This window comes from Ovis aries, chromosome 7 (genome assembly GCF_016772045.2).
Source record: "Ovis aries strain OAR_USU_Benz2616 breed Rambouillet chromosome 7, ARS-UI_Ramb_v3.0, whole genome shotgun sequence".
Lineage (NCBI taxonomy): Eukaryota > Metazoa > Chordata > Mammalia > Artiodactyla > Bovidae > Ovis > Ovis aries.
Window position 1 is genome coordinate 83,334,381 of NC_056060.1, and position 8,984 is coordinate 83,343,364.

Genomic DNA, 8,984 nt, shown 5'->3' on the forward strand with positions numbered 1-8,984 from the left:
AGAAAGACTGAAGGCAAGAGGAGAAGGGGACGACAGAGCCTTAGGACGAGGTGGTTTGATGGCATCGCCAACTCAATGGACACAAGTGTGAGCAAGCTCCGGGAGATGGTGAAGGACAGGGAAGCCTGGCATGCTGCAGTCCATGGGGTCGCAAAGAGTCAGACAGGACTGACCGACTCAACAACAACAATCACCTATTGAAACACCTGTCACTAAAGAGCTGCTTAATGAGAGTTTCTTCTGACTTAGCCTTAAACCATCAAATTCTTAATGATTTACTCAAAGCAATATAACTTCCAACACACAAAAACGCTTACATCTTTATTCATATGTTCGTCTGTCCACTTTGACTACATAGCTGTCATTTAGCTGTTTCTCAGGGTGATGTTCAGCAGTTTGCTGCTTAGCCATCTTTTTCCAACTAGTTTCTGAAAATAGTGGCTTAATTGAATGTTCTAAGAGTAATTTCATCTCGTTGCCAAGGATTTGGCTGCACATTGTGTTTTAGACTACTTACACGCGACACCCTTTTCAGTTTATTTTTATTCCTGATTTTATTGCACATACCTCTTCCCCTTGCTCTTCCCTAGGTACACTCTCCATCTCCCCCACATCCCGTCTGTGTACTCAGAGGCTTTGTGCTGTCAGAAGATACTACTGTGAGTGAAAGTCAAAGTTGCTCAGTTGTGTCCAGCTCTTTGTGCCCCCAAGTACTGTATAGTCCATGGAATTCTCCAGGCCAGAATACTGGAGTGGGTATAGCCTTTCCCTTCTCCAGGGGATCTTCCCAACCCAGGGATCAAACCCAGGTCTCCTGCATTGCAGGGGGATTCTTTACCAGCTGAGCCACCAGGGAAGCCCACTGTAATGCTAGTTTAATGATTCTGTGTTCAGGTTGATGAAATCAACTAAAGGAGGTACATTTATAACAATATTTTTATTAGTGATATCAGAAAAAAAAATGGAGAATGACTGTAGTTGTGAAGGGATAACTGATTTACAAACCTGAGTTTGCTGCTTGTGTGATACGTGTGATACATGTTCTGCTCAGGGGCACACCAGTGAGCATGTCCCAGGTCCAGGTACTTTTCTCCTTGTGAACAACGACGGCACCATTCAGAGCATAAAGACACCTAAATGGTACTTTAAATTTAGTCTTTAGCTATTTGTACTTCTATATAATCTTTATTGGCATCCCACATGGCACTAGTGGTAAAGAACCCACCTGCCAATTCAGGAGACGTAAGAGACCCGGGTTTGACCCCTGGGTTGGGAAGAGCCCCCGGATGAAGACTTGGCAACCCACTCCAGTATTCTTGCCTGGAGAATCCCATGGACAGAGGAGCCTGGCGGGCTACAGTCCATAGGGTTACAAAGAGTTGGATACGACTGAAGCAACACATAATCTTTATATCTCCACATCTTTTTATTGTCTCTTGCCATGATAAACACTGAAGCAGGTGTTGATTGCCTCACCAGTGGGTCTGGTTCCGATGAGAACACAGTGGGTCTGGTTCCGATGAATCAGCAGCTCTGAGTTCACTAGCTCTTGCCCACTATTTTCCCAGCTGCAAGGAGGAGTTGCTGGGCAGTCCTTTCCAGAATGTAGGAGGGTTCATGAGCACAGCCTCACAGGATTGGTGGAGGCTTGTTTCTCAGGGAGAAACAAGAACTATTTAGAAGAAGTGTTTGAGGGACTTCCCTGGCAGTCCAGTGCTTAAGACTCTGAGCTTTCACCGCAGAGGGGCACAGATTCCATCCCTGGTTGGGAAACAAAGATCCTGCATGCTGCACTGTGCAGCTGAAAATAAAAATAAAAGAAGTGTTTGACAAATGAATTCATCTATAAAACAGAAACAGACTTACAGATAAGGAGAACAGACTTGCGGTTGCTAAGTGGGGAAGTGAGGGAGGAATAGATTGGGAGTTAGGGATTAGCAAATACAAACCATTATACATAGAATGGATTAAAAAATAAGGTCCTACTGTATAATATCCTGTGATAAACCATAATGAATATATATATATGAATATATATTCATATGTACATATATGAATCATTTTGCTATACAATAGAGATTCATACAACATTATAAATCAACTATAATTCAATAAAATAAATTAAAAAAAAGAAGTATTTGAGACTAAAGGATGCCTGGCTTACTCTTCTCCTGGCTTCCCACAAATCAAATGTGGAAAAGAACAGAAAAAGGTAAAAACACAAAACAATAGCATTTAAAGATGTTCCTGCGGCATATGCCTTTTCTCTGAAGGTCTCTCCTCTAAGCAATAATTCAGCCAAACTCTGGTTTTAAGATTCTTGTGAAATGACAAGATCACAGTGAGGATGTTATTACTGCAATAATGTATGCTTCATTTTTCCATTACTGAAGGAGAAAACTCTTTGGGGAGTGAAATTCAATACTCAATTAAACAAAAGCACTGCATACTAATTCACACTGAAATGTGAAACCAATCCAGTGAAGAAAACGTCCAGATAAAATGAAGTGGGCCATGATAATAATATGGTGTTTTAGTTATGGGTCTCATATTGTGAGGATTACAAATTCTGTCCTAAATGTTAATTAAGGTTCTCAATATCTCTGGCGGTAAATATAAAGGCAGTCACTTCACAGATGAGAAGATTAAGACAAGGGTCCCTGTGACTGATCCAGAGATGAATAAGAAGTCCCAGAGAGAAGCATGCCCGCTTGCGTGCGTGCTCAGTCCTGTCTGACTCTTTGCGACCAATAGACTGCAACCTGACAGGTTCCTCTGTCCACTGAATTTTCCAGGTAAGAATACTGGAGTGGGTTGCCATTTCCTCCTCCAGGGGACCTTCCCAACCCAGGGATCAAACTTATGTCTCCTGTCACAGCAGGCAGATTCTTTGCCACTGAGTCACTTGGGAAGCCCCATAACATCCTGTATGTAACCAAATAACACAGTATTGTATCTGCCTGATTACTGGTCCTAGTCTCTCCTAGATTAAGCTTGGTGAAGAGGAAGTTTGTGCTGATCTTTTTCACCATGTGTACCACAACACCCGCAAGTAATGGACAATAAAGAAGTATTTGTTCAATGCATGAATGAATGAATGAATGAAGCATTTATAAGCAGTCTCACTCCCTTTGGTACTTATCACATACTTCATATACTGTTACTTTCCCATTTTCCCAACTGCATTATAAACTCCCTGGGTCAGGAATTTTCACATACGATATCCCACTTAGCACCTAATCTGGTGTTAAGCACACAATGGGCATCTATTCACTTGCTTATTAATTTGACAAGAGTGTATAGTGTGTTTCTTTCTGACTTACTTCACTCTGTATAATAGGCTCTAGGTTCATCCACATCATTAGAATTGACTCAAATGTGTTCCTTTTTATGGCTGAGTAGTATTCCACTGTATATATGTACCACAGTTTCTTTACCCATTCATCAGTCGAGGACATCTAGGTTGCCTCCATGTCTTGGCCATTGTAAACAGTGCTGCAATGAACATTGGGGTACACGTGTCTTTTTCAGTTCCGGTTCCTTTGGGGTATAAACAGAGAAACAAATATTGTATTATTAGTGCATATATATGGAATCTAGAAGGATGGTATTAATGAATCTGTTCACAGAGCAGCAATGGAGATGCAGACATAGAGAACAGACTTATGGGCAAGAGTGGGAGAGAAGAGAGAGAGGATGAGATAAACGGAGATTAGCATGGAGGCATATACAGTAACATATGTAAATAGAGAGCCAATGGGAATTTGCTCTATGATTCAGGGAACTCAAACTGGGGCTCTGCAATAACCTAGAGGGGTAGGAATGGGTGGGAGGTGGGAGAGAGACTCAAAAGGGAGGGGATATATGTATACCTATGGTTAATCCATGTTGATGTATGACAGAAATCAAACCAATATTGTAAACCAATCATCACTCAATTAAAAATAAGTAAATATTATATATATATATAAATAATATATATATATACACTACCAAAAAAAAAGGCAAGAGCAGCAAAGTGCAGAAAACTCGCAGGGAATCAAGTATGCTGCAGTTATTAAATAACTCTTGAGCACTCAATAGTATTTATTTAATTAAATTCAAATTATGATGACTTCCTTGTTTGAAAGCTCAGAAAATATTAACTATGGACAGTTAAATTTTAATAGTTATAACAAATGTATAAAGTAACTATTTTGGAAGATAAAAATAATTCTAAAAACTTCTGTTGGTAATCCTACCTTATGAGAATTTCAAGAATGTTTTCTTCCATTTCTTTGCAATAATAATTATAAAAGTGTCTGCTAAACACCCATCCTGAGGTTATCTCTGACTTATCCAAAAATAAACTTTGGTTATTAATTATGACTGAAACAAAAATTATATTACATGATCACATGATAAATTTTAAGCTAATTAATTTAAATTTATTTGATATAAATTAAATATTTTAATTAGCTACAATTATTTAATTAGTTTGAATTAATATAAATATAATCTGAACAAAGACTGCAAGATAAAGACATAGAACCTTGAATATTTCAAGGACACAAGATTCCCTGGTTGTATTTTACAGTCAGTACCTACCTCCTAGAATGAATTCCTCTCCCATCTTCTATCAGCATAGCTTATAGTTATGTTTTCTTATATTTTGCACATACATTGAATCATGCGTTTTAAAAAAAGAGTGTACAGTGTGTTACAATGAGGAAGGTGAACGTGGAGCTTAGGAGGAGGGAGGTTGGAGAGGAGGAAGCTGGAAATGAGTCTGACTGAACCTCCCCAACTACTTAAATTTTTTATATCTTACAGTGTGTGTAGATATGGTCTTACTCACAGAAAAAAATATTTTATTACCTGCTTAATAAAAGATGTTTTTATATTTCCAGTTTGAGGGCAAGAGGAGAAGGGAGCAACAGAGGGTGAGATGGTTGGATGGCATCACTGACTTAATGGACATGAGTTTGCAAAAACTCAGGGTGATGGTGAAGGAGAGGGAAGTCTGGCATGCTGCAGTCCATGGGGTCACAAAGAGTAGCGACTTAACAACATCAAAGAGAGCAAAGAATCAAAGTTCAAAAACAGATTTTTGAAAAACCATCTAACATGGAGGAGCAAAAAGAAGAGAGCAGGAGGGAAATGATAACAAGACTAAATAATTCCAACAGGCCAGCATCTTAGCCAAGGAGCAGTTGCCTCATGTGTTCTGTAATATGTGTGGTTTGACAGAAATGAGAGTCCTCTTCCCTCCTGTTAAAGGATAACTACTTTTTTAAAAGTAAAATCATGACTCATATAAATGTAAAATTAGCATATGTCCAAGATTTATTTAAGTGAAAGTGAAAGGAAGTTGCTCAGTTGTATTTGACTCTTTGCAACCCCATGGACTGTAGCCCATCAGGCTCCTCTGTTCATGGAATTCTCCAGGCAAGGATACTGGAGTGGGTTGCCATTTGCTTCTCCAGGGGATCATCCTGAGCCAGGGATTGAACCTGGGTCTCTTGCATTACAGGTAGATTCTTTACCAACTGAACCACCAGGGAAGCCTGTAAGATTTATTTAACTCATTAATTAATGAAGAAAATAGTAAGATATTATAACTGATTTAAAAGATAATCCAGAGAGTAGACACATACATATTTCAGCAACACTGAAATTAATTTGCTTAATAGACACAACACTGGTTTTTTAGGTGTGGGGGAGAAAGTTCAATTGCACTCAAGGAACAACTTGCTTTTATATTTCTATGGACAAGAATCATTTACACTATCAGTTTTTCTTCACAGCTCACAGAGTTGGAAATTAGCTCAAAGACAATGAAAGGTGGAGATATTCTGAATGACTGGATACCTAGTAACCTTTCACACCAAGTTCCAAGTCTCTCATAATTTTTCTTGACATTAATAAACCCTGCAACTTATCCTCCAACATAAGGCTTCACTGTGTGAAGTGTTCTTTTTTTTTTTTTTTTTTTTTTAAAGATTAACCACACAAAGCTAAAATCTCTGGGCTACATGAATAAAATAACTGAGTGGAATAAAAGTCCCAGTTCTATATAGATGCTTATGTGCCCCAAAAGCCAATATGATTTTTAAAAATATAACTCTCATGTCCTCCTTAAAATAATATATTTGGTATTTAACTTTTTTGTTATAATGAAATACATTATGAATACAGCGAGTTTACAGGATAATATAAAAAACATCCAGGAATTCTCTGGCAGTGGTTAGGTCTCCACGTTCTCACTGCAGAGGGCCAGGGTTGGGAACTTAGACTGAGCAAGCCACACAGTGCAGTCAAAAAGAAAAAATAACAGTGAAAAAAAGAACCATTCAGATATTCTTTACTCAGTTTGAGAAATACAATTATATTTTCCCCTTTTCTGGATGGTATTTCTCTCCCTCCAGAAGTAAATCATTCTCAATGTGGATTGGGAGTTTACCATTCCCTTGTATGTTTCTGTACTTTTGCAATAGAAATTGTACCCATAAACAACACACAGTATTGTTTTGCATGTTTTAAAACTTTAAACGGAATCATACTGTTGTTTCTTTCCTTCCTTTCCCTGCTTTTTCTGTTCAACATTATGTTTCTGAGGTTTTAGATTTGATATTTGCTCCCCTCCATGCCTCTTTTGATGCACACAAAAACCTCAGTTCAGTTCAGTTCAGTTCAGTCGCTCAGTCGTGTCCGACTCTGCGACCCCATGAATCGCAGCACACCAGGCCTCCCTGTCCATCACCTTCTCCCGGAGTTCACTCAGACTCACGTCCATTGAGTCCGTGATGCCATCCAGCCATCTCATCCTCTGTCGTCCCCTTTTCCTCCTGCCCCCAATCCTTCCCAGCATCAGAGTCTTTTCCAATGAGTCAACTCTTTGCATGAGGTGGCCAAAGTACTGGAGCTTCAGCTTTAGCATCCTTCCTTCCAAAGAAATCCCAGGGCTGATCTCCTTCAGAATGGACTGGTTGGATCTCCTTGCAGTCCAAGGGACTCTCAAGAGTCTTCTCCAACACCACAGTTCAAAAGCATCAATTCTTCGGTGCTCAGCTTTCTTCACAGTCTAACTCTCGCATCCATACATGACCACAGGAAAAACCATAGCCTTGACTAGACGGACCTTAGAGCTCAATATTCAGAAAACAAAGATCATCGCATCTGGTCCCATCACTTCATGGGAAACAGATGGGAAAACAGTAGAAACAGTGTCAGATTTTATTTTGGGGGGCTCCAAAATCACTGCAGATGGTGACTGCAGCCATGAAATTAAAAGACGCTTACTCCTTGGAAGAAAAGTTATGACCAACCTAGATAGTATATTCAAAAGCAGAGACGTTACTTTGCCGACTAAGGTCCATCTAGTCAAGGCTATGGTTTTTCCTGTGGTCATGTATGGATGTGAGAGTTGGACTGTGAAGAAGGCTGAGCGCCGAAGAATTGATGCTTTTGAACTGTGGTTTTGGAGAAGACTCTTGAGAGTCCCTTGGACTGCAAGGAGATCCAACCAGTCCATTCTGAAGGAGATCAGCCCTGGGATTTCTTTGGAAGGAATGATGCAAAACCTCAAGCCCTTCTTTAAAATTATTTGTAACTAAAAAATAAAACTAAATAGACTTCCAGGGACTTACCTGGTGGTCCAGTGGTTAAGACTCCAAGCTCCCAAGGCAGGCGGCACAAGTGTGATCCCTCCTTGGGAAACTAGGTCCCACGTGCCACAACTAAAGAGCCCACACAAGACAATGAAGATCCTTCACAGCCAAACAAAAATAAATAATATTCTTCTGGTTATGGAGAAATATGAGACTGGCAAATCCACTCCCCACAAAATCAAACTATAAAGTGGGACAAAATTAACATAAACAACCAGCCTGTGCTCTGGAAAGTGACCAAGGGCATATAACAATCCGAGAAACATTTACACTTGAGGTAAACTGCTGAAATTTCAGATAAGAACAGTGGAATCTGAAGCGTTTCACCTGGGAGCTACTCCTATCTCCTCCACCACCCCAGCTCAATTTATGGGAGGTTCTGCCAGGATAGCGCAGGCCATTAGTAGCTTTTCTGCTGTGGCTGAAGGGAGACACTTTCTCTGGAGTAGTGGTCCTTCCAGCCCTTTCCAGAAGCTTTTCTAAAGAAGTAAAAAGCTCAAAGGTGCAACTACCAAGCACTCCAGCCTGTTTAATGATTCTTATACCCTTGCTCACCATCCTATTCATCTTTCAGCTTCTAAATACTGTGATTTATACTGAGCTATTAGCTCTGACATGAATAAAATATAAATATTAATCATTTCCCCTGTCTAATTCAGAATGGACTCCCCTAGAGTTTGAAGTCCTTGGAGATCCCAGGTCTCCTAGGAACAAGCCTTGCTCAACCTAGTTCAATACAAAACAAGGTAATTAAGAACTATGAAATTGAGAAATCAGCTCACACTGGGTAATCCATCTTTCGGCAAATTGGGGTTCTTTGGGAAAGAAAAGACAGCCCTGTTGTAAGGGAAGGGGTCCTGGGCCAGCAGTCTGGAAAGACTATATATAAACTCCAGCACTGCCCCTAACCAGCGGAAAGGTAGATGATCCAATCACAGCAGTTCTCTGAGTCTGTTTCCTCAGTCTATAAAAAGAAGGGTAGACTTGTCGGGCCTGTGAACTGGCTGTGATTTTCCAATCCAAGGCTCAGGGAGAAATCCATAAAACAAATTCCTTCTAGGGCCTGTTGGAAATGAACCCACTGGTCAAGGATGAACGGTCTGTTCCTTGTGTCTTGCCAATAGGGGCAGCCACAGGGCACCAATCCCGGTTAATTTATTAATACACTTCGCCCACACATGTGACTAGTTTCCAGACCTCCGCACCGTTCCAGCCTAAATTCCGAAAGCCCGCCCATGGGCAGGAACAGAGGTGAACAGCCGAGGTCTAGTCGTGCGCCTGCGTACTGCGGCCGTAGGGCAGAGGTCGCCCGGCTAGACCCTTGCAGATTTCCGC

The 8,984-nt window shown here is 40.4% G+C and overlaps 1 long non-coding RNA gene across 2 annotated transcripts; it reads right to left on the reverse strand.

The window, feature by feature from the left end:
- Positions 1–337: 337 nt before the first annotated feature.
- Positions 338–8,938, reverse strand: LOC114115645 (uncharacterized). Of its 2 annotated transcripts, none has more exons than XR_003589958.3 (4): positions 8,847–8,938; positions 7,629–7,748; positions 3,324–3,540; positions 338–1,801 (listed from the first exon to the last, which is right to left on the reverse strand). It is a non-coding gene; the product is annotated as an uncharacterized LOC114115645 (long non-coding RNA). The 2 variants fall into 2 exon arrangements; XR_009601296.1 differs by having other exon boundaries at positions 8,432–8,938.
- Positions 8,939–8,984: the final 46 nt, after the last annotated feature.